Consider the following 23,887-nt stretch of genomic DNA (forward strand, 5'->3'; position numbering starts at 1 on the left):
CTCCTCCTATCAAAATGGATCACTTCACACTTCCCTTTGTTCCATTTCACGGTGGCACAGTGGTTAGCACTGCTGCCTCATAGCTCCAGGGACCTGGGTTCGATTCCCAGTTTGGGTCAGTGTGTGTGTGTGTGTGTGTGGAGTTTGCACATTCTCCCCGTGTCTGCGTGGGTTTTCTCGAGAGCTCCGGTATCCTCCCACAGTCCAAAGATGTGCGGGTTAGGTGCATTGGCCATGCTCAATTGCCCCTTAGTGTCCCGGGATGCATAGGTTAGAGGGATTAGCAGGGTAAATATGTGGAGTTACGGGGATAGGGCCTAGGTGGGATTGTTGTCGGTGCAGACTCGATGGGCTGAATGGCCTCCTTCTGCACTGTAGGGCTTCATAGAAATCATAGAAACCCTACAGTACACAAAGAGGCCATTCGGCCCATCAAGTCTGCACCGACCACAATCCCACCCAGGCCCTACCCCCATATCCCTACATATTTTACCCACTAATCCCTCTAACCTACGCATCTCAGGACACTAAGGGGCAATTTTAGCATGGCCAATCAACCTAACCCGCATATCTTTGGACTGTGGGAGGAAACCGGAGCACCCGGAGGAAACCCACGCAGACACGAGGAGAATGTGCAAACTCCACACAGACAGTGACCCAAGCCGGGAATCGAACCCAGGTCCCTGGAGCTGTGAAGCAGCAGTGCTAACCACTGTGCTACCGTGCCGCCCTTCTATGGTTTCATTTTTAAAAATTCATTCATGGGACATGGGTGTCGCTAGCTGGCCAGCATTTATTGTCCATCCCTAGTTGCCCTTGGCTAGGCCATTTCAGACTGCAGTTGTGAGTCAACCACATTGCTGTGGGTCTGGAGTCACATGTAGGTCAGACTAGGTAACAATGGCAGATTTCCTTCCCTCAAAGGACATTAGATATTTGTCACATATCTCCCCATTTCATCAGCCTCAGTCCTTCTGAAGTCTTTTACTATCCTCCTCATTTGAAATTATATGCTGTGTACCCAAATCCGGGTCATTAATTTAAAAACAGTGGTCCCCATGGAGTATTCTTCTCTCCTATCTGGAAAAAAAAATTCAGTGGATACAAATGCAGCAACGCTGGTCGGTGACAGTCCCACCTGCACAAGTCGATACCCTGTGGAAGTGCCACGGCCTCTCACTGGCACTCAGGTCAAAGAAAGCTGCACACGAGCTCAAGACCGGAGACCAGGATCAAAGAGGAAGCAACCACCGCAACAATAGGGTGAAGAAACAGCCCTCTCCCTGGCAGGAAGTGCTGGAAAAACTCGACAATACGGTTACAACCTGAAAAGATCCAAAAACAATGATGAAGGACACATTATCAAAAGAAGCTTAAAGGTAAGCTTTCTTACCAGGTATGTGATCATGCATGCCCCAATGTTTCCAGGCAACCTTGCATATTTACTGTTGACCCATGCCAAGCTTTCACATATCTTTATAGATCTTCCACTGTTTACTATGCAGGCCCAGAGGGCACAGATTACAGCTCAACGCACTCACACCTGAAAAGGGCCTCACACACAAAGGCACTATAACAGAATCCAGCTGTAATGACACCAATGATGGACTGTGACCTCAGTGTAATTCTGCCACTGCACATGCTCTTTCAGCTTACAAAATCCCAAGGTTACTCTTTTGCCTGATACAAAGCCACTATTAATGCAAGGACGCCAACCTGAGAATCATAGAATCCCTACAGTGCAGGAGGCCATTCGGCCCATCGAGCCTGCACTGACAACAATCTCACCCAAACTCTATTCCCTTGTCCCTCTGACCCAAAGGGGCAATTTAGCATGGCCAATCCACCTAACATGGACATATTTGGAGTGTGGGAGGAGACTGGAACACCCGGAGGAATTCCTCGCAGACACGGGGAGAATGTGCAAACTCCACACAGTGACCCAAAGCTGGAATTCAAACCAGGTCCCTGGTGCTGTGAGGCAGCAGTGCGAACCACTGTGCCACCCGTTTTTTCAATGCATTTCCTTCCCAGTAAAATTATAAGATTCATTGGCTGGGAAGTAAGATACTTGTTGCTCGAAGAACGTCGTGGTGAACTGAGGTTTGGCACAAAATCATCACCTTGACGAGGGAACCGGGAGAAGGGCTCAGAAATTACTCACCTTTAAAACTTCCTTGAAGCAGTCAACTGTGGGCAACCCAGACTATAAAGAATTGTGAGGCAGTAAAAGAAGTTTAAGTCTGTCACTAGCAAGCATCATCTCATTAATACTACCTTCCCTCACCACAAGTAGCAGCCAATTCCTGTTCTCCACAGGTGCTTGTGACCACAATTGCTTTAGTACAGAGTACCTAACAGACTCTGCATATAACAAGGCACCATGGCATGAGGACCTTATGCCATACCTGGAAGATGTGGAGATGCCGGCGTTGGACTGGGGTAAACACAGTAAGAAGTCTAACAACACCAGGTTAAAGTCCAACAGGCTTATTTGGTAGCAAAAGCCACTAGCTTTCGGAACAGGCTGTTCCGAAAGCTAGTGGCTTTTGCTACCAAATAAACCTGTTGGACTTTAACCTGGTGTTGTTAGACTTCATACCTGGAAGATGCCAGGGGCGATTATTTATTCGCATTACTACTAGCACCAACCTGAGAATCTGAGGAATTAGTCCCTGATGAACAAGCTGAATATCAAGCTGCAGTCATCAAGTCTATCGTTTAATTAGTATGTTAATGACTGCATGCTTGTGTTCGACTTGTAGTTAATTCAATAAGAAAAATTAGCACTTGCATCAGTTACACAAACAATAGTGTCATAGAATAACTGTGGATCCATAAGTGGTAAATAGTTGGTGCTACTGCACATGTGGGTGATATATTCAAAGACAAACCCCAATTACACATTTAATCAGCCCCAAAGGGTCTTGCTCATGGGTTGGAGACCCTACGGGTAATCCCGCTAATTTCATGGGGAGGTTTGATGGTATTAAAGATCAGTGGCCATTGATAGGCCTTCCTTGGGATTCAAGGACTCTGGCAGTTGAAGTCCAATCAGAGGCTAGTAGCTCTCCACTGCCATCGGAAGAAATGGCAGTGGGCAGCAATACACCTGGCTTGCTGGGGAACTCCAAGTCAAAGATGAGTGAGTGAGATCAGGATGGGGACCACTGGAGGGGAAGGGCAGGGTATAGTTGGAAGCAAGGGTAGATGATGGCTTTCCGTGATCTCCCCACATCCCGCTTTCCCATTGATTATGCATTGCCTCACGATGAGGGAGCCCACCCTCTGGGTGGCCACTGAACGAGAAACACGGAAAAGCCTTGTGGCTTCCATTTAATCGCTGAGCCAGCAATAAATTGTGGTAGGCTCACAGATAATGGGCATCAACAGGCTCATTACTGAGCCTAATTGACATCCCGTTGCTGGTGGCCGGGAATCCTGCGTCAGCCCTTCCCACCTTAATCAGGGAAGGTTTTGTTGCCACCGGGAAGACTCTGCCACCATTCAGTGGGCATGGCTGCAACAACCTACATTAAATCTGGGGAACCTTGTGTGAAAGTTATGAGTCATGACTATTTCTCGATCGCTGTGGCTTCCTGAGTAGTAAGAAAAATTCATAAGAAATGAAGACACACCTTTGAGAAGCACAAGTTACAGGATAACAACAAGCCTGGTTTCAATGGCGTATCTGGAAGCACTGGTGAAAACCATGTCTCTTATTGGGAGATCTCAGGATAACTTGGTTTATTTGACAAGACTGCTGAAGATGGGGTTACAACGACACAATAAACTGAATGGATATTTTTGTTGAACTAACATGGAAGTTATAAATGCCTCATGGAAATTCAAATAGTTGGATCACTCAGTGGCAGAACTATTACTTTTCAAATTAAAGACAATTTCCAGTAGCCAGTTAACATTTGGAGGTTGACTTTTAACTGCATCAATATGGGGTGAGTAGGGTAGCAATGACTTGAAAATGATGTTTGATTATTAATGTCCCTCTAGTTATTGCCACTGTCAGTTTGGGTAGTGTCCCTATGTTGGACATTGGATTATGCACCCATTTCAGATGGAAATTTTTATAAAATTCGTTCATGGAATGTGGGGCGTCGTTGGCTGGGCCAGCATTTATTGCCCACCCCTGCGGGCATTGACGAGTCAACCACATTGCTGTGGGTCTGGAGTCACATGGCTAAATCAGTTAAGTGAAATAGCTCCACGGAGACGAAAGTCCTGTCACCCAGTGCTTCTTTATTTACAACAATATTACATAATAGAGCTCTCTCTCCTATTGTCCTCCTTAAGTAGGCCCAGCAAGGGTTTATGATCTGTGACGATCGTGAATTTCCACCTGTATAATTACTGGTGGAATTTTTTAACTGCGAAGATTACAACCAGACCTTTATTTTTCAATCTGGGCATATCTTCGCTCTGCCATTGCTAGGGTCCTGGAGGCATACGCTATTGGTCGTTCCTGTCTCTTTTGCCACCTGTGTGCCAGGACTACGCCAACCCCATATGGGGTCGCGTTACAGGTGACCATCAACTCCTTTTTGGGGTTGTAATGTACCAATACATTTTCAGATGAGAGTTGCTGTTTAATTTTCTTGAAGGCCCTGTCCTGGTAGGCTGACCATTCCCAAGCTTGTCCCATTTTTAGCAACTGGTGGAGGGAATCCAGAATGGAGGCCCTGTTCTGTCCGTAGTATGTCACCAGTCCTAAAAATGACCGCAACTCCTGGATGGTGGTGGGGGCCGGAGCGTCTTTTATTGCTCGCAACCCATCCTCCAGAGGATGTAGGCCCAATTTATCTACTTTGTACCCGAGGGTAGGTTCTTTGCGGTGCTAAGATGATGCATTTCTCTTTTCAAATGCACCCCCGCTGCTGCGGATCTCCTAAGAACTTCCTCCAGGTTCTGCAGATGTTCTGCCCTTGTTTTTCCTGTAATGAGGACAACATCCAGGTAAATGGCAACCTGTGGTAATCCCGGTGGGAAGCTCTCCATGGTCCTCTGGAAAATGGCACAAGCTGATGATACCCCGAAAGGTAATCTTTTATACTGGAAGAGGCCTTTCAGCGTATTTACTGTAGCAGATTTTTGCGAATCTTCGCCCAGCCGTAGCTGCAGGTATGCGTGGCTCATGTCCAGTTTTGTGAATAGGAGTCCTTCTGCCAGCTTTGCGTACAGATCCTCAATACTGGGAATTGGGTATTTGTCTAGCTAAGATTTACGATTTATCGTCTATTTGAAATCACCACAAAGGCGCACCAAGCCATCCGGCTTTAAGGTGCCGCCCATACCACGAACTGGACCGGTTTTATTATTCCTTCGTGCTGCAATCTTTTCATTTCCGTGTCGACCTTTTTCCTTAACGCAAATGGTACCATTCGGGCTTTGCAAAACTTTGTGACTGCCTCCGAGTTGACATGCAATTTCGCTTTAACTCCTTTGATTGTTCCAAGGCCTTCCCGAAAAACCTCCGGATACTTGCTCAGGGCTTCACTCAGGCGACCATTCTCCAGCTGAAAAATATTTGTCCAATCTAGCTGGATCTCCTTCAGCCAATTTCACCCTAATAGGCTCGGTCCTGAACCTTCCACTATCAATGGTAGCCGAACCAGTCGTTTCCCATAAGGATCTGGCACATGGGTTGTACCCATCGCTTTCAGCCTTGGTCAGGGCTAAGGGTTGGAGTCCAGTGCATATCTTGTTAAACACTGTTTTCCCCTATGACCAATAGGGCTGCGCCTGTGTCGACCTCCATGAAAACTGGACGTCCGTTCAGTCTCACTGGCAAAATCAGAACCCATCAAATTGTCTTCGCTGCGCAAAGTGTCTGTTCCTCGTCGGAGGTTCTTCAGTCTCCTGTCCCTCAGCCAATGTGTTCTTCTCAGAAATGTTGGTTTAGGAACCTTGCTTTTCTTCTGCGCCCCCTGACACTGGCAACCATTGCAATGTCATGTTGGGCGGGGCTCTGCAGGGACTGCTGTCGCTCTGGGCTTAACCTGGCTTTGTCTAGGGGCTGTTCTGTAGGCGGACCTGGGCTCCCTCATATCCAAATCTTTCCGGAGGGCTGCTATGTAGTGGCAGTCCCCTAATCCAGTTGCACTGGTGTTGGCTTCTACTTCCATCAAGATACCTTGTAGCTCTTGTGCTCAGTTTGCCACTTTTTCTAAAGACAAAGCCAGCTGTAATGCCTGTTTACAGTCCAGCTGGGCTTCCACCAGCAGGCCATATCGTTGATTCTGCACACCAATCGGTCTCGAAGCATCTCATTTAATGTCACCCTGAACTTGCAAGCCTCTACCAAATGTCTTAGCCTTGTTAGGAAACTGCTAAGTGACTCCTCTGCTTCTCGGAATGTAGAGTAAAACCAATACCTTCGCAAGATCAGAGGTGGCTTAGGGTCGTAATATTCTTGTACTAAGTCTGACAACTCTTGGAAGGACTTTGTGTCCTGTGCCTCTGGGAAAGTTAAACTGCGCATAATAGCAAAAGCTGCTCATCCACAAGCAGTCAGCAGGATAACCCTTTGCTTCTCATCTGAGGCCATGTCGTTTGCCTTGAAGAAATACTTCATCCTTTCTACATATTGGGCCCAGTCCTCCACCGCGGGGCCAACTTCCCGAACAGCGGTACGTTTGTCCAACAATGACTTAACCTCAACGGTGGTTAAGCAAGTTCCTTCAGGTCACTCCTTTTTCCTTGTCGCCACTGAAATAACTCCATGGAAACGAAGGTCCCGTCACCATGTGCTTCTTTATTTGCAACAATATTACATAATAGAGCTCTCTCTCCTTGTTGCTTTCTGCTACAGCTGGCAGAGAAGCTGACACACCTGCTTTAAATAGGGAGCATGAAGTTCCCTGATGGGTCCTAATTGATGGTCCAATCAGGGAGTTCATACTCTAGCAGGCCAACCTCATTAGCCTGACTGAAGTCATCACAGATAGCAGATTTTCTTCCCGAAAAAGGACATTGTGAACCAAATAGGTTTTTACGACAATCGACAATGGTGTGTTTCATGGTCCTCATTAGACTTCTAATTCCAGATTTTTATTGATTTCAATTTATTGACTTGCCATGGTGGGATTTGAACCTGGGTCTCCAGAGCATTACCCCGGATCTCTGGATTACTAGTCCAGCAACAATACCACGACACGACTGCCTCCCCAGAATGCCACTGATAATTTGCAAGTTGAAATCCTATGACATTAATAGGACTCTGATTGCAACTGAGAAATAAATGGGTGACACGTTCATATTCTACATTGAGCATCATAAGGTTGTCCTCGTAGAGAAAAATGCCCCAAAAAGTTTTAACATCTATTTTTGTGTAACCAGGAGGAGTGGGTTGCAGAACGTGCTTCAACTGATTCATCTGGAGCTGATTGATCCAATGACAAGGGCCTTCCTTGCGCTAGTCCATTTTATATTTGTGCTCCTTAGATTTTGATTATTAGAAAAATTGAGTCCAAGATCTCAATCAAAGCACATCAAGCAGCTATTCTTTCCTTCCTGATCACAGGCTATTACTCAAGATGTGGAATGCCGGCATTGGACTGGGGTGGGCACAGTAAGTCTCACAACACCAGGTTAAAGTCCAACAGGTTTATTTGGTATCACGAACTTTTGGAGCACTGTTCCTTCATCTGATGAAGCAGCAGTGCGCCAAAAGCTCGTGATAGCAAACAAACCTGTTGGATTTTAACCTGGTGTTGAGAGATTTCTTACTAGGCTATTACTCAAGACAGAAAATGGAGTTCGACAGACATGAAATGTTCACTCTGTTTCTCCCTCCAGATACTGGCGTACCTGCTGAGATTTTCCAGCATTTTCTGTTTTTATTTCAGATTTCCAGCATCCGCTGTATTTTGCTTTCACTACTCAAGACACTTGCTGCAAAAAAAAAACCTACACGACGCTTTGATAGAGAAAAAAACTCAAAAAATAAACAACGTTTTGGAAGCAGTCAATGGCTGGGCTTACTCAGAAAGAAAAAGGTTTGATCCAACCAAAACACCACTTACCAATGCAATTTTTTCTTCTTTTAAAACAATTCCCCACAAATGAAAAAATGGTGCTCAACTGAAAACATAAGCAAAAAAAAGTACGAAATAAAAGGATTGCTGCTAACAGAGTAATTCTGGTGGGATGGAAGAGACAATTTTTGAAACATTTGAAGATGATTCTGGAGGAATGTCTTTCTGCGGTTGGACGGTAGGGAGAAAACGCCAGCAAGGCTCCTGTGAACTAGAACTCAGTGAGGGCTAACATACAAAGAGGGAACTGCTGTGGGGCTAGAACAAGGGAATATTGTTCGATGTTCTTATGATTCTCCCTACAGGGCCCCGATTCCTTTGCAAATGGAGGATAAACAAACTAAGTGAAATCAATTAAGTCATGAAACTGAAGAAATTTTGCACATTACTTTTTTTTTAGGGCCTTCCTTCTTCCTGCAAACCTTTTACATCCTTTCCCCCAAACTAGCTCGTATTGTTAAGAGTCCCTATGCATTTTCCAGGGTACATATTTTCCACAACTGGTTCACAAAATTGCTTTTGGCTATGTTGATTTTGCAATAAAAGTATAAAGCGTATAGTAAGCTAAGTAAATCACATACACCTGGATTTAGACGGCCATCTAATGTTGTTACTGCAACAAAATACAACATTCACAATAGCAGTTAATCAAATCTGCAATCTTAAACTCGGTGATGATCACATTTCAAAACAATCCGAGTTCGGATGCATGAGATTTAATACCCAAGTTGGTGAGCTATCTGCCTTTGGCCTGGTTCATTTCCAAACAGGGCCATTTGTTTTGTGTTTCACTGGAAGTTTTATTTTCAACTTAAGCCGTGAGCTGACAATAAACTAAAGCTCTCACTCTGATTACTTCCAAACACCAAGTTGTTTTCTAAAGCGAGATTTCCCTAAATTAATTAGTCACAGTGATTTAAACAATAAATGTTGAACATTAAAGCAGAATGTAAAATCCTCTATCAAGCTTAGCCACTTTCAAAGCCTTGCGATGGACATCCTGAGATTTTTCAGTTTGACGGTGATGGATGTGGTTTTGCTTCCATTAACATTCAGATACTTTGAACACCACTTGCTGCTATTAAATTAAATTGTGCCCATCTGGTGAAGTATGACATTGCATCAATAGTTGTAGGGTGCACCATGGCAATCAATACACTAGGTGATCCTACTAGTTAAACGTCAGTTTATTGTAGAACTATAGAGCCTTTCAGCACAGGAGGCCAAATCCGTCAATCTTCTACACTGGGCCTTTGCAAAGGTAATCCAAAATTAATCTCAATTCCCTGTGCTTTCTCTTCCTTATCAATTGTACTCAATTTTTCATATTTAGAGTTTGACTTAGTACCTTCTGTACCTTCACTGGGCAGCGAGACTTTTATCGCTGGTACCGGTCCATTGTAGTCTCTTTCACTCCAGCCCCAGGTGGTGTCTCGTTCTTGAAAATCCCCCTTAAATATACTTCTCCAAGTCTTCTTTTGTTGGCCCCATCTTCTTCTATCTGTTGGTGTCCATTTTACTGCCACTCTGTGACATTGAGACAAAGCGACAACTTAAGCTTGCAAGACCCATTTGGCTTCTGGATGGCTCTGATCAGTCCTCGAGTGACTCTTCATTGGTGCTGCTGTCTCTTCCTGTGATGCCCAGGATTTTAAGTAGGCAGCAGGGGTTAAAGCTGCCCAAACTTGCTGTTCTGTGCCTCGCTGGCGTAGATTACGGTTGGTATATGTAGAGTTGCAGCTTCATGGCTGTGTTGACATTGTTTACTGCTCAGACAGTGTGAAGTCACAAGATGACCGATGCTACTTTACCAATTCTTCTGAAGACATCAATCTCTACATCAGCCTTCCTGGAGATGTTACTCCCTAGCTATGGGAAGTGGTTGCACCAGCCAGCTCCCATGTGATCCTGGAAGACCCATTTGGAAGTTCTCTCTTTTTTTTCCCCTCCCAGATTTTTAACTCTATCTATCCTAGCTTGTTTCTCCTGCAGCTCTTCAGAGTTTATCCAGCCTTCTGTACCTCTCATGATCTTCTTGTCTTTGTTCAATGTTCTTTTCCTGCTTGCTCTTTGCCAGCTTTCTTTCATCGATTAACTTCTACATTTGGTCAGAGATCCATCATCATTTGTTGATTCCTTGCCTCCATTCAAGTGATGACTTTTGTACTCTCCTTAATCCCCGATTTGAAGATGACCCACTGTTCTGCATGGTTGCCAGACTTCAGTAGTACTTGGAATTTGCTGGAGTGCGCCAGCTGCAAACTGTCCTTGTCCTTCAGATTCTTTGCTGAAAATGGTTGTCATGACTTTGTAGTTGGTTGCCTTCTTCAGCTTCAGATGGATCTTGCTCAGACATGAGAACCTATTGACGTAACGTCTTAAGTCATCAGAGAGAGGTGCCGAGGACGGATCAGCGAACGATCCTGTACCCTGGGCAAGAACAACATCACACTCATGGAGTTGGCCTCATACTCTACATATGCTCAGCACAGATTAGTTGGATCATCATCATTGCCAGATTCCAACAAAGCACCGATAGTCACTATTATGCACGTTTACGCAGAAACTGGCAGAGGTGGAGAAAGAAGAATTCTACCACCAACTGCAGGACACGCTGAACAAGAGAGGACAAGACACCCAGCTGTGATAACAAGCTAGATCAGTGACCCAAATGCCAAGCTTCAAGGCACTAATGGCAAAGACTGAACAGTACGATTGGCCCTATGGGTCAGCAAGTATGGGGAACCAATGGCCTAGTGGCATTATCTCTAGACTATTAATCAAGAAACTCAGCTAATGTTCTGGGGACCCGGGTTCAAATCCTGTCACAACAGATGGAGGAATTTGAATTCAATAAAAAAAAATCTGGGATTAAGAATCTAATGATGACCATGAAACCATTGTCGATTGTCAATAAAACCCATCTGGTTCACTCATGTCCTTCAGGAAAGGAAATCTGCTGTCCTTATCTGGACTGTCCTACATGTGACCCCACAGCCACAGCAATGTGGTTGGCTCCCAACTACCCAAGGGAAATTACGGATGGGCAATAAATGCTGGCCAGCCAGTAATGACCATGTCCCATGAATGAATAACAGAAGTATGCTCAATGGAAACGGTGAGTCTGCTGGCCTTCTGCAAAAGCAACGGGCTCAGCATTGGGAATCCCTTCTTCAAATATCACTTCAAGACAACGAAAGACATGGAAGTCTCCGGATGACACACTGAACAAGACCAACTACTTATACATCAGCAGCAGATGGAGGAGATCCGTACAAGATATATGGACTGGTCACTTGGAAGTGCAAGAACAGCACGAAATAAAACTAGAGATCTGTTTGATGTTTTAGACTGGTCGAGCTGCTGACATATGATTGGACCACCATCTTTTCCATTACAAGGTATAAATATAATAATTTGCTCATGGGAGTGGACTTGAAGTTTCTACCGCTACAGAAGAGCACATTTTACTGTTCAATGTATGCGTGTGCCAGTAGACATGGTAAATTATGCTTTGTACGATGGGAAAAACGGAGATCATTTGAACTTTTTACAGATCCAATTAAAGTAATTTAATTTGGAAAGGAATCAAATCTTATGGAAACAAATGAAATGAAAATATATTTGTTTGAGCATTCCAGCAGAGTTTTCCAGAATCACTGACTATAACACACACATAACTCTACTGCAGCTGAAGGTCAACTTAGTACAACTGATAGTAGCATCAGGGGATTAAGATCTCACACTTTTTAAAATAAAATATACATATCGGTATCTTCATGGCTAATTTTTAAAAACTGGACAAAGGTCTTTTAAAATGGCTGAATGTGTCTGTGACCTTTGAACCAAAAGGAGCTATCTGGCAGTTTCAAAGAAACTTGCACCTCGTTATCTCTGAAGAGACACCAATGACCTCTGTGGGCTGCAAAGACCAAATTCAAAAATAACAAAGGCCATCTGCATTTCGGAAGTCAGGCTGGCCAACTAAAACAAAGGACCCCATAACCTTCCTTTCTTAATAACGGGAATATTTACCCAGCTTGGGAACCTCAGACAGGGGATACACACCATTTGTCAGAGACACTGAAGGAGGTGAGAGTCATGTGATGTGAACGTCTGGCTGGTAGAAGCAGTTATATTGCCTTGTTGTACAGCCATTTTACCATCTACAAACAGTCGCAGCACAGGAAAGGAACTCTGCCCTGATTGAATACCTGCACCCACCCCTCCCCTCCCCCGCCCCCCCCCCCCCCCCCCTCAAGCAGATCTCCGACTCTTTCGTGTTATTATTGCAATTCTTAGTGTTCAAATTTGATTGTCCACGTACCTCACAGTACAGTACGATTTTTGGCATCGAGAATAATAAATTCTTCGCTTAGACTTTGGTGATTGGCAGTGGACAAAGAGCAAAGGTTCTCCTTCATGCTCTCCGAAAGCGTACTGAGGACCTTACCTCTCCTCTCTTAGCCACAGAAAAATGCCTTGGCCTCCAATGGATTTATATTTGAGATTTACGTGGTTGCTCATTATCTGTTGGAACTGCACTGTGACACAGTAAAGTGTGTAGGCAGCTAGCTGGATAGCAGCCAGCTTTTACAAAACTTTAATTAGTACTTTGTTCGGACTGTCTGATGACAGGAAGTTAACAGATTATATAAAAACTCATCTAGAACAGTGACCTTCATGGGGCTAATCAAAGCATTGTCAGTCGTGAATAAGAGGTGGAAAGAAAGAAAAATATGGATTTTTCTAATTGTTAAAAAGTCAAGGTCTTCAGTTTTGTTGTAGTACCAGAATGCTCCACGACAGGAGTACATTTAGCTGCAATAAAGATTGAAGGAAGTGTAGGAAACTAATGACATATTTAATAAACAGGTCACTCTGCAGCAAAAAAAAACGCAGTTTCATGGCAAAAAGGAGGCAGTAGAACCATAGAGTCCCTACAGTGCAGAAGGAGGCCATTTGGTCCATCGAGGTCAGCACTGACCACAATCCCACCCAGACCCTGTCGCCGTAATCCCACATATTTACCCTGCTAATTCCCCAGACACTAGAGTCAATTAATCATGGCCAATCAACCTAACCCGCACGTCTCTGGGCTGTGGGAGGAAACCGGAGCACCCGGAGGAAACCCACGCAGACACGAGGAGAATGTGCAAACTCCACACAGACAGTGACCCGTGGCCGGAATTGAAGCCGGGTCCCTGGCGCGGTGTGGCAGCAGTGCGAACCACTGTATTAATCATTTTATATCCAATAAGTCATTTGCATGCACCATTTGATTGTAATAATGCATATTCAGTGCTGTTAAATGGATTATAGGATGTTCGTCCTGATGAGTCATCCAAATATTCATCCCTCCTTTATAAAATGCAATGCAAAACTCTCCGGTTTGGAATGCGTTTTCAGGCCAGGTATTTGGGTCAGGATAACTCCCCACCCCCGTGGTTTTTAAAAAAATTTTAGACATTGAAAAATCTGACAACGGGGGTGGTGAGGAAGAAAAGAAAATATTTTCACAAGCACGCCCTCCCATACTGGTAGGAAACAAAACAATGGTCGGCATCTTTTGTCCTTATTACTAAGAATATTTTCCCATTATTCTGGTAGGAGAACATTTCACAATGAAGGTTTAATAATCTCAGCCGATCAGAGTCGGTGCTGCAGAATGGGTTCCTGTGCGCAAATGGTCAGCCAGCGAGTATTCAAACGAATAATCTGATCCACGGAAGAGAGGAAGGTTGTCCTCTTGGGTACTCGCAGGAGAAAGATATTCAAGAGATCGTTTCAAAAGGAGCCCATAACCCACTCAAGACAACCTTAATCCCAGATTTTGGTATGGAGTGAATATTCAGGCCGATTTGCAGCCAGAATTTTGGCTCCACCACACTTCGACAGTGGAGAGGCGCAGCATGAATTGCACATTTATGATCTTCCAAAGTTTCTGAAGATGTCCAACCCATACATACTAAGATAATGCCACAGTTCCTCTTTAATCTTTATGCTCCACATAATCCCTCTTTGCAAGGGCAGATCTACCTGCATTCTGCTTTATATCAAGCTGAAGTCCAGGATACGTCTCTTTGCTTTGACGAAGTTACAAGGATATCCAGTTAACAGCAAGAGCTCTGAAACACAATAAAATACAAACGTTGTAAACCACTATAGATGAAGAGAGAAATTAATACTATGTTTGGAGCAAAACTTAAATACCAAAGGCATTCCTCCCTAGTTGTGCAACCTTCAAATGCCAATAGAAAGGAATATTTACATACTGTAATAATTCCCAGTGAGATTCTGAAGAACTACATCTCAAGGCCAGCTTGCTAATGTGCACATCGTTGTGAGCTATCTAAACAGCAGCTCTTCACAAGCAACGTATAATATTTTAACCCAATAACTTGCAACTGGCTGCAATCTTCCATTCATTGGATCACGTTCTCTCTAATGGATTCCAGTGTGTCAAGTGGCAACACAAGGAGATCAGAACCCAGAAATTCAAGCACACCTGTAAATGAGTGTGCAGGGAGCTGGGTGTGTTTGACTAGAACAGCACTTAATATTTGCTAGATTGGTTGCATGGCTGTTTGGGTGATGGGTGGGGAAATGGGCGGTGGGTATAGTTATAAGCCAGGTCAGTCAGACACTACTTAAAAGGACCCCAGTACCTGTTAAAGGGAGGTTGATCCTGCAGACAAGAAAGCCGTCAACAAGGCAGATCTCTACTATACCACCAGGTCACGCGCCCCAAAGTTCACTTACAGTGTCTTGGAGGCCTTGGTTCAGACAGTGAACCAGGGCCAAGGTCATTCTCTGCCCCTCAGGGGACAGGAGTCTCTCCATTCATCATTTCCCCCAATAACGAGCAAGTCAATGTCAACAGCTGAGCTCCAATGACATAGAATAACTTTGCAGAATGGCTGCAACTTGTCAGGATTGTTCTTAATTCATCTCTGCTCATGCTTCCACTATCAACAGCCTCAATACCTCCCTCCCCTGCTTTTTCTATTACACCTGCCCTCTCCTTACACTCGTCATTATTCCAACCCCCATATCTAATACACTGTACACCAGTTATGATAAAACCTTCCTAAGAGTCTGCAACTAACACAACACTTTCTTTCTTGCAGAAGATTGGGTGCACTTAGAGATATGAAGCTGCCACCATGGGAGTCAGTCTTACTGCACACCCTCTTTCCCACTGAGGAAAGCAGGGGCAATTTTGAGACACTGCTGATTGGCATTGACAGTGGGAGGTTGCACAGGGTTACTTCATACAGGTAGGCGGGCAGTTAAAATGGCCAACGATCCAGTGGTTTACATCTTAACACAACCTTACGAGCGGGCAACGCCCACCAGTAGACAACCAGATCTTTCCTTAAATATAGAAAATGGGCTCTAATGAAGCAAATGAGTCCAGACTGCAATTGCAACTCAAGATTGGGTGGGAAATCCATTGAATGGGTGCAGCTTATAGCACAGCTGGATGGTGTAGAGAAAGAGCAAACTGAATGAATATTAAATGTGAGGGAACTGGGAATTAATGCAAGTTGGTGAGTGCAGGATGATGGACTTGTTCAGGGGTTAGGATATAGCAGAAGTCATCGAGATTTACAGCACAGAAAGAGGCGCTTTGGCCCATCATGTCTGCCACAGCCATCAAACATCTATTTATTCTAATTCCAATTGCCAGCACTTGGTCTGTATGCTATTGTGTTTCAAGTGCTCATCTAAATGCTTCTTAAATGTTGTGAGCGGTGCTGCCTCTACCACTCTTTCAGGCAGTGAGTACCAGATTCCCACCACCCTCTGAGAAAAGGTTTCTCCTCAAATCCCCTCTAAATCCCCTGTCCCTTCTTAAAGCCATGCCCCACGATCCCTCTACTTGGGGGAAACATTTCTTCCTATTTATCCTACCTAATTCACACATCTCAATCAAGTCTCAACTCAGCCTTTGCTGCTCTAAAGAAAACAACCCCAGCCTAGCTGAAATGTTCCAGCCCAGCCCAACATCCTGGCAAATCTCCTCTGCATCCTTTCAAGTGCAATCACATCCTTCCTATATGTGGTGACCAGAACTGCACACAGTACTCCAGCTGTGGCCGAAAGAGCATTTTATATAACTCTCTTATAACCCACGTAGAATAGAATCCATTCAATGTAGAGGGAGGCCATTCAGCCCATCAAGCTTGCACTGCCAACAATCCCACCCAGGCCCCATCACCATAACCCCTCGTATTTACCCTGTTATTCCCCCTGACATTAACGGGGTAATTTAGCATGGCCAATCCACCTAACCTGCACATCTTTGCACTGTGAGAGGACACTGGAGCACCCAGAGGAAACCCACGCAGACACAGGGAGAATGTATAGACTGCACACAGTCACCCAAGCCGGGAATCGAACCCAAGTCCCTGACGCTGCGAGGTAGCTATGCTAACCACTGTGCCTGTCCATGTTACGTTTAAAGAGTTTATAAGTTTATTTATTAGTGTCACAACTGGGCTTACATTAACACTGCAATGAAGTTACTGTGAAAATCCCCTATTCGCCACACACCGGTGTTTGTTTGGGCACACTGAGGGAAAATTTAGCATGGCCAATGCACCCTAACCAGCATATATTTCGGACTGTGGGAGAAAACTGGAGCACCGGGAGGAAACCCACGCAGACACAGGGAGACTCCGCGGAGACAGTGACCCAAGCTGGGAATCGAACTCGGGTCTCTGACACTGAGGCAGCCATCATGCCCGCACCATATTTAATCCCGTCAAGTGTTCATGCCAACACTTAGGAAGAAACTGACCCAAAGCCTGCAGATGATATCACCAACATGTAGAGGAAGGTAGGGGCCAAAGTCGGGAAACTCTGGAGGCGAGAATGTGACTCGCTGGAAAAGCGGTTTGTGTTTGGGATGTATGACCACAATTACAAAGTTAAAAGCAGGACCAAGTGAGAGCAATCATACTAAGAAGAGCAATGTTAAGGGAGATTGGCACCATCAGTTTTTGAAGGCTCCAGAGGTCGAGGAGGGCAAAGTTGCAGCCAGTTCTGCTCCATAAATACCATCTGGAAATCATTCTACTGCTCGTGTTTGCAGGCCTTCCCCAGGTTACTCAAAAAAAACAGAAACATCTTATTGAAAACAGTCACATAACCTTCCTACTCCTTGAGACTACTTTCATCCCGTGCTTATTCACCTGTGCCTTTCAATCCTGCGGTCCTAATTCTACAAGAGGAGTGGAGGTGGGTTAACTAATGGTTTTTGGCGGAGCTAGGCTGAAATCGAGGTGATGCTTTATAGATTTGAACAAAGTAGATCTGGAATGGGACCAGGTACTAGCAATGAGATACCTATTATGCAACCTTCTATTGCTTCTGTAAATGCTTAGCTACGAGTGAAGGAACACTTGCAGAGCAAGGAAGGGGCTCGGACAGATTTTTTGTGTTGTTATCTCCTGTACACTGATGATTAGATGGTGTTTGACAGTGTTGGGGTGTGGCAGCTTTGACTGGAAAATATGCTTATGGCAGTGCAGTGTCACAAGGTACCAGTGCCTGCACTCACCTCGACTATCCTGCAGGTTACAATACCACAAGCCCAACGATACAACTTCTGATATGGTGTAGCCAAGCAAGAACTCAAACACTGCCAAGGCCACCTCCTTTAACAGGTGTATTGTGGGCCTTCTTCCCATGGGGCCAAAAAAAGTCAAATTCTCAATTGATGGGTTACAGACAGAAGCACATCTCAACTGTAGTTCTGTTAATTTTACGGGCTCGCTGTCCTGAAGACACAACATTGCCGCAGACACAAAATGGTTGCATTGATTCTTTCAACATCATTGACTTCTTCTCCTCTGCTGCAGAGAACTGCCTAACTGGCCAGTGAGTCCAGGAATCTCTCCTAGTGCAAGGCCTACAGGGAAATACTAGGCTGTTTGCAGCTGCAATTATAATGATGGATTTGTGATATAAACAGCCATCTCACATGGTTAACCAATAAAGAAATCTGGCCCTAACACCAAACTGGTCAAATGAAAGTACCTGATAATAATAAAAATTGGGAAATTAAATTAGTCTTGCTTCAATATTCAATGGTAACTGAGCACTACTGAAAGTAATGAGTTGTTTTTCAAGGCTTATAACCACAGCAATATTTTAAAAGGGAAGAAAACATGGCCATACTTTCCACCCAGCCACGTAAAGTGATGCCCCAATGGAATTACAAGCATTTAAAGAGCACTTATTCACTGTGGAGACCTTTGCTGAAACCTGGCTGGAGCTGTGTGGCACCTGCAGTGAAAAGGTCTCCGCAGGTCACACTGCAATGTAACTCCAGTGAGCTCAGGCAGAGTTGGGGGGGGGGGGGCGCTGGGAGAATTTGGGAATGCCCTGGGTGTTGATTAGCAACATTAAAACTAGAAGCAAGAGTAGGCCATTCAGCCCTTCGAGCCTGCTTCACCATTCATTTTGATCATGGCTGATCATCAAATTCAATATTCTCATCCTACCACTCCCCCCACCCCCCCAACTCTTTACCCTGAAGAGCTATATCTATAGAAACATAGAAAAGACATCCAGCAGCGCTGTGTTGGATGGTTCATAGCACAGTGCACTTGTCCAGGGCAAGTTAACGCTTCTGGACAACTGCCACATAAAGCCTTATCTGGGACCTTCCAAGAGGAATTCCCCAGTGCATCTTTGGGGTACCCACCAAATCTGACACACGGGAGCCAGGAAGCTTTGAGCTCGTTTTAAATTTCTAAAAGCAAACCAGTGCAGCAATACTGACTATTTCCAAGACATTGCTTAATTTCCCCATTTTCAAAAACCAAAGCTCACACACTATTGTAGGAATTTCTTAACACATTGTTTGGGGGTTTTTCGGTAACTCCTTTTAAACCGCAAAAATTCCTGAACTAGTGAAATAAACAATGACAGTTCAGCTTGCAACATTCGAAAACTTCATTAAGAGTGCCCACGTAAACATGAACCGAATATTTTGCTGATTACAGCTGGCGACTCAGGTATTTCAGAAGCAGGAGTTTCACGCAGACTTGCCTCAATATTCAATAAAAGTTGCGATTACATTTACAGGGACGACCTCAACTAACTGCAGATCCCTCAACAGAGAGATTGGCCTGAGCAACAATGCCAACTCGAAAACCAAAATAAAAAATGATTCAAACCTTTATTAGATAAAAGTAAAAACAAGCCATCTCCGAATCACAGAGCCAGAAAATATTCCTTACTGAAATGAATCCCGTATTCCAGCGCTGAAAAATATTGAGCTCGCCACAGAGAGAATGACGCAGGTTGAATACTAGGGCGTTAACAGGTAGCAGTCTGCTATTGTACATGAAAGGAGCTGGCAGTCTGGCATTATTCACTTACTACCCAGAAGTCCCTATTTCTTGGCAAGTACATGCCCCAGTTGTTTTCAAAGTTTAACAGTGTTGTTTGTTGTGCAAAGAGATTGAAATTAAACAGCTTCTCGTCCTGCCAAGGGAGATTAAATGAAATTTTCCTGCATTGCTGTTCACTCTGGGGGAGGTAGAAGGAAAGACTGCGGCTTTTCTTTTACTGATCGACCGAAATCCTTAAACGAAAGGCCTTAAAGGACAACCCGAGTTATCTTGCTGTTGAAACAACTCAACTGTATAATTAACTAGGTAAAGGAACTAAAATCCAAAGAAATTCTTAATCTTGACTTGCTCAGTTAAAATTGCACGATACGTGAGGGTTAAGGATCTGAAATCCGTGGAAGTATCACAGAACTCTTTAAAAAATCTCTATTGCTGAAGTACAGAAAAAAAACTTAACACAGCATTAAATAGTTATCCATTACTAAATGTCCCCTAGCAAACGTCAATGACAACACGCATGTAAGACAGATGCAACAGTCTTTCTTAGAAGGTGTGGACAACAGTCAAATTGTTGTTAAAATTGGGCAGCAAGATGGCACAGTGGTTAGCACTGCTGCCTCACAGCGCCAGGGACCCGGGTTCAATTCCTGGCTTGGGTCACTGTCTGTGTCGAGTTTGCACCATGTCTGCGTGGGTTTCCTCCGGGTGCTCCGGTTTCCTCCCACAGTCCGAAAGACATGCTGGTTAGGTGCCTTGACCAGAACAGGCGCCAGAGTGTGGCGACTAGGGGAATTTCACAGTAACTTCATTGCAGTGTTAATGTATGCCTTACTTGTGACTAATAAATAAACTTTAAAATATGAGGATATTGTCTCAGATAGACTGAGATACCTTTAAATAGATCTGGCTAGCAGCCCAGCTTATATCCACCCCAAGGGATAAAATTGGGACAGGTGCTATGCAAACCCTTTGCCTGTTATCTTCAATAGCTCACTGAAGTTGGCAACTTGGGAGCGGTTTCCTCAGGCTGGAAATGTGCTACAAGTAGTTCCAATTTTTAGGAAGGGTGATATGGCTGAGCTGGTTCCCTTTAGAGTCAATAGCAGACCTCCGTAATGGAGAAGATGCTCAAAAGGCATTAGAGATGGATGTTGATCAAGCTTCCAGAAAAAGAGGTTGACGAATCATTACCAGTGGTCACAAATCAACGTTAGGACCACTGCCATCTACTATTTCCATTAATAATCCAGATGTAGGGCCTGGAGGATATGATTTTTGTATCTGGCTTCAGGATGGCAAGATATGGAAGTGTGTCATGGCAGTAGAAATGCTTCACTACGCTGTGTAAATCGCAAATCAGTTGGAAGGGGTTAAAGTGTGATATTATGCACATAAGCAAGGCTAATGCTAAATACACATACACCCTATAGAAAATCAAGATAAAAAGTTACAGTTGTGTCCTGTCCACAAAAAGCAGGACAAATGTAATCCAGCCAATTACCACCCCATCAGTCTAGCAATCATTAAAAGTAATAAGTGTCATTGACATTAAACAACACAAACTTACAAATAACCTGCCCAGCAAGGCTTAGTCTATATTCAGCTACGAACATTTGGCTCTAGAACACTTAGTCCAAACAGGGACAAAAGGAGCTAAATTCAAGAAGTGAGGTACAAGAGAAATCAGGGTAATGTTTAATTGATTTTGACATCTAGGACCGCAAGTAAAATTTACATCAATGGGAATCAGAAGGAAAACTCCCCACTGATTGGAGTCATAGCTAGCACAAAGGAATGCGGGTCTGGTTATTGGAGGCCGATCATCTTAGTCCAAGGTCATCGCTGGAGGTTTCCATGTTAGTGGCCTAGTGCCAACCATCTTCCGCTGCTTCATCAATGACTTGCCCTCCCATCATTAGGTCAGAAGTGGGGATATTCACTATTGGTTACAGGGTGTTCAGTTCCATTTGCAACTCCTCAGAGAAACATGCAGCAAGACTTGTATAATATTTAGATTTGGGCCCGATTAAGTGGCAAGTAATTTTCTTCAACAGCACCTTCCAAACACATGACCTTTACTGCCTAGAAGAACAAGAGCAGCAGGCACGCAGGAATATCATCACCTATAGATTCCCTACATTGTACACCGTCCCAATTTGGAACTATATTACTCTTCATCCACTGTTGCTGGGACATTCTGGAACGCCCCATCTAACAGCACACTGGGTTTACCTACACCACGTGGATTGCACGCTTCAAGGCAGCAGCTCACCGCCACCTTCGCAAAAGCAATTAGGATGTGGGCATTGCCCATCCCTATGAACATAAAGATATAATGGATGCCTGTGGCAAGTGTGTCAGATCTGCTACAGCGCATTAGTCACTAAAGGTTCATGACCAAAAGCTATGAGGCCACAGCTGAAGCAAAAAGATTACAGGAAAAATCAGCACGAAACAAAGCAAACCACTTTGTCCTTCTATAAAAGCTTATAGGCCCGAGTTAGAATACAGTGTCAGACCTTGAAGTTTAGAAACGGTTCAGAGGAAGGCCACAAGATTTAGGCTCAAAGAGCTGGCTCTGTATACTTTTAGAAAAGTGCACACTCAGGTGATTTGAGCCAATTTCTTTTTAAAAATGAAGGAATTACATTGTATTATTGTGGACTAATAATTTCAGCTGGAAAGGATAGTGAGGGTCAGGCGTTACACAAGCCAAGTGCTGGGCGGTTCTTTTTCCCTAGAGAATAGTGGAAGCTCCATTATTCCTGCATTAACTCATCCATTTTGGGTGGCACAGTGGTTAGCATTACTACCTCACTGCACCAGGGACCCGGGTTCGATTCTGGCCTTGGGTGACTGTCTGTGTGGAGTTTGCATATTCACCCCGTGTCTGCATGGGTTTCCTCCGGGTGCTCCGGTTTCCTCCCACAGTCCAAAGATGTGCAGGTTAAGTGGATCATTCATGGTAACTGAGCAAAGGGGTTACGGGGAAGAGGGGAGGGGTGGGCCTGGGTAAGATGCTCTTTCGCACAGTCGATGCAGACTTGATGGACTGAATGGCCACCTTCTGCACTGTCGCAATTCTATGGTTCTCCATGGAACAGGCTGTGTAGCAAATACTGATTCCCAGTATGCGCTGCGTCTGTTTTGGGCAGGGCCCAAGGGTCACCTGATAGGGAGTAGGAACTCTAATGGGAGTCAGGGTTAATGTCAGCTCCTAGAGTAGTCTAAAAAGGTGCCAGAGAGGAAATTGCCAGATTATCATCCCTAACTTGCTTGGGTTTTTAAATCTGGTTTCCTGACACCTTTGGGGAATGAATATCTGCATTATGAGGCATACAGCATCATAATTATACAGATAGGAGAGATGGACCAGTAGTCCCCATCATTTCCCTTGTATTTTGTACAAGCAGAGCTCCAAGAACACCGAATTTAACAGACTAAAGTCTCAGAATAAATTGAAGAATCTGCTTTTTGCTGCACCTAATACATTGGGTCATTCCACTGCTAGATTGGAGTTCTGCCTCTTTAAAAAAAAGCATAAAACCTAATTGGTGTTGTGCAAGAACAGGTTAAATTGTAACGAGAAGGTCCTTGGTAGCTTTTTCTTGCACCGTTTAGAAATTGTCACTCTGAAGTGTGACATTCAGGGATGGGTTTTCATTGGATCTCTGGGCAGAATTGATGGGAAGGTGTGTACTTATTGGCCTATTCCCACAGCAACTTCAGATTGGTTTAGCCCTGCAAGAATGCAGCACAAATCTAAGCCAGGCACTGGGCCCTTTTAAATGCAGTTGACAGGCAGTTAAACCAAGCTTGTGCGCATCTTTTCTCTTTACAGGTGTCGAGAAGTTAATGTTTCAAGGTGCACACCTATAATGTCTTTATAACTTTAAGTTTATTTATTAGTGTCACAAGTAGGCTAACAGTAACACTGCAAAGTTACTGTGAAAATCCCCTAGTCACCACACTCGAGTACACCGAGGGAGAATTTAGGATGGCCAATGCATTTAACCAGCACACGTTTCGGACTGTGGGAGGAAACCGGAGCCTCCGGAGGAAACCCACGCAGACACGGGGAGAATATGCAAACTCTGCACAGTGAGCCAAGCCGGGAATAGAACCCGGGTCCCTGGCGCTGTGAGGCAGCAGTGCTAACCACTGCGCCACCCTACAGACACTGACTGGTTGATGCCTGCTTCTGTGATTTTCATTCAGATTTTTAACAGTTCTACTGCGTCAGGCTAGACTCAGCAGCAGCACTCTCACCTCGGGCTGAAGATGAGACTCGAGAGATTTGGGTGGGAACTTTATGCTCTCGCAAAATGGGCTGGTTAGCAGGGGGAAGGGTGGGTTGAGTGGCGCCCTGCATCACTGGAGTTTTACCAGCAGGGTTGGCATAGGTTTAGGAGGCCTCCTCGGCTTTGGGCCAATCGAGGCTAAGTGAGACCAGGAGCTGATCGCCTC

General features: G+C 44.6%; 1 long non-coding RNA gene across 2 annotated transcripts in view; it reads right to left on the reverse strand.

The window, feature by feature from the left end:
• LOC144511863 (uncharacterized) overlaps positions 1 to 23,887 on the reverse strand; it is a 100,820-nt gene that overhangs the window by 6,538 nt on the left and 70,395 nt on the right. For both annotated transcript variants that reach the window (XR_013500919.1, XR_013500920.1), the window contains one exon: positions 14,091 to 14,179. This is a non-coding gene — a long non-coding RNA (uncharacterized LOC144511863). The remainder of the gene's footprint in view (positions 1 to 14,090; positions 14,180 to 23,887) is intronic.

The sequence above is a fragment of the Mustelus asterias genome, chromosome 25, assembly GCF_964213995.1.
Source record: "Mustelus asterias chromosome 25, sMusAst1.hap1.1, whole genome shotgun sequence".
Taxonomy (NCBI): Eukaryota; Metazoa; Chordata; class Chondrichthyes; order Carcharhiniformes; family Triakidae; genus Mustelus; species Mustelus asterias.